This window comes from Marmota marmota, unplaced genomic scaffold (genome assembly GCF_001458135.2).
Source record: "Marmota marmota marmota unplaced genomic scaffold, marMar, whole genome shotgun sequence".
Lineage (NCBI taxonomy): Eukaryota > Metazoa > Chordata > Mammalia > Rodentia > Sciuridae > Marmota > Marmota marmota.
Window position 1 is genome coordinate 55571 of NW_026007178.1, and position 2943 is coordinate 58513.

Genomic DNA, 2943 nt, shown 5'->3' on the forward strand with positions numbered 1-2943 from the left:
GTCTGGCCTGATTTGTTGGAGGCCTTTCCCTCCTAACAAGAATATCTATGGACAGGCAACATGATTATGGAACAGCATAGACTTTGGTTTAGAGATTTTTGTATTTTTTGTGATGGTGGAAGTCAGGTGGTCATTTGTTGTTGTTTTGGTACTGGGCATGAACCCGGGGCGCTTAACCACTGAGCCACATCCCCAGCCCTTTTTGATATTTTATTTTGAGACAGGGCCTCACTAAGTTACTGAGGCTGGATCTAAACTTGAGATCCTCCTGCCTCAGCCTACTGGGCCACCGGGATTACCAGGCATGGAGGTTTTGTTTTGTTTTTATAGCCCAGAGGTCTTATTTTTTACACCTATTATGTTTCATAGGGAATAGGTTCCAGAAGTTCAGTCTCTTTCCATTATTTCTTCCAAAGTGTGCTACTGTGGGTGGAGCATGCTGGCATTTCAGTTAAACTCGGGTACTTTTTGTCTTCCTCATTTTCCTCATCATTTTCCTTGATACCTTTCAGGAAGGTATCTTGGCTTTTAGGTGTGCTCAATACACACATTAATTCTCTAGCAAAAATCTTGCCCTTGTTTGTTTGTAGCAATGCCAACAGCATTCTGGGTAACATAATAGACCTCCAGTTCTGCTTGGTGACATTTGTGGGGCATCCCTTTTTAAACAACACCAATTCTATTGATGTTTACATATCACCTTTATTTTAGAGTCACATGTATGTGGCTAAAGGAACAAGTCTGCATTGGCAAGGGGTTGGTACCAGGGATTGAACTCAGGGGCTCTGGACCACTGAACCACATCCCCAGCCCTATTTTGTATTTTATTTAGAGACAGGGTCTCACTGAGTTCCTTAGCACCTCGCTTTTGCTGAGGCTGGCTTTGAACTTGCGGTCCTCCTGCCTCAGCCTCCCGAGCTGCTGGAATTACAGGCATGTGCCACCACACCTGACAAGTCTGCATTTTCTAAAAGGTCTAGAGAACACACATCCATTAAGTGCCTCTCCTCTTCCCCTTTACATTCATCATTTTGGCAGATTACTGCAAGATGGCAGTTCTGGCATCCCTCTCTTGTTCCAGTTTTTAGAGGGAATGCTTTAAATTATTCTCCATTTAGAAAGATGTTGGCCTGGGGCTTAGCATAGATAGCTTTTACAATGTTGAGATATGTTCCTGTTATCCCTAGTTTTTCTAGTGTTTTGAACAAGAAGGGGTGCTGTATTTTGTCAAATGCTTTTTCTGCATCTATCGAGATGATCATATGGTTCTTTATGTCTATCGATGTGATGAATTACATTTATTGATTTCCATATGCTGAACCAACCTTGCACCCCTGGGATGAACCCAACTTGATCGTGGTGCGCTATCTTTTTGATACATTTTTGTATTTGATTTGCCAGAATTTTATTGAGAATTTTTGCATCCATGTTCATTAGAGATATTGGTCGGAAGTTTTCTTTCTTTGATGTGTCTTTGCCTGGTTTTGGAATCAGGGTGATATTGGCCTCATAGAATGAGTTTGGAAGTGCTGCCTCTTTTTATTTTTCACAAAATAATTTAAAGAGTATAGGTATTAGTTCTTCTTTATAGATGTTGTAGAACTCAGCTGTGTATCCATGTAGTCCAGGGCTTTTCTTGGTTGGTGGGTTTCAGAAGATGTCTTCTAGAATCACCAGATAGTGTCTTCTAGTCACCCAGAATTATTGTGTTCTATTTGACTCTTGAACTTGAGAAGAGTTGGTTTGATGAACATAGATGCTCCATTGTTTGGGTAATATAAATTTTTATTGTTATGTCTTATTGATGAATGGTTCCTTTAAGCAATATGAAATATTCTCTTTGATTAAATTTGTTTTGAATCTACTTAATTTAATATGACAAGGGAAACCCCTGCTTCCTTCTGCAGCCCATGTGAGTGCATGATTTTTCCCAACCGTTCACCTTCAGTCTATGGATGCCCTTTCCTATGAGATAAGCCTCTTAGAGGCAGCATATTGTTGGGTCTTTTTTTCAAGTCCAATCTGCCAGACTATGTCTTTTGATTGGTGAGTTTAGGCTATTAACATTCAGAGCTATTAATGAGACATGATTTGTATTTCCAGCCATTTTTGTTGATTTTGGGTGTTTAACATGATTTGGTTTATCCTTTGATTAGCTTTTCCTTTAGTGAAATACCTCCTTTTACTGATTTTCATTGTTGTTTTTCTATTCTTCTTCATGGAATATTTTGCCAAGGATGTTCTATAGTGCAGGCTTTCTAGTTGTAAATTCTTTTAACTTTTGTTTATCATGGAAGGTTTTTATTTCATCACCAAATCTAAAGTTTAATTTTGCTGGATATAATATTCTTGGTTGGCATCCATTTTCTTTCAAAGCTTGATATATGTTGTTCCAGTAACTTCTAGCTTTTAGGGTCTGGGTAGAAAAATGTGCATATAATCTAATTGATCTCCCCTTATATGTAATCTGATTCCTTTCTCTCATGGTTTTTAATTTCTCTTCTTATTCTGTATGTTAGGCATTTTCATTATCCTATCCCTTGGTGTGAATCTATTGTAATTTTGTACACTTGGAGTCCTGTAAGCCTCTTGAATTTGGTTTTCCAATTCATTCTGGCTGGGCACAATTCAGGAGCCACTTGTCAAAAGAAACGAACTTTATTTTTAGAACACACACGCCAAACCACACAGCTCTTCAGGAAAACCTTCAGAGCCCAACTGCCGCCACCGGCTTCCCACAAGCCTCTCAACCTCCCCCACTCCTCCTGCTCTTGAGACCGATTGGCTGGGTCACGTGGGCGGAGCCAAAAAAAGTCCCCCAATGAGCAGCTCCGTGGTCTGAAAGGGCGGGGAAACAATCCAATGAGCATCACCGCAGAGGAGCCAATCAGCTAGATGTTGCTGGGGCCGAGGAGCCAATCAGCTAGATGTTGCTGGGGCCGC

At 40.4% G+C, this 2943-nt stretch overlaps 1 pseudogene; it reads right to left on the bottom strand.

Annotated features, from left to right (window-relative positions):
* LOC107133675 overlaps positions 1-605 on the bottom strand; it is an 11262-nt pseudogene extending 10657 nt beyond the window's left edge.
* Positions 606-2943: the final 2338 nt, after the last annotated feature.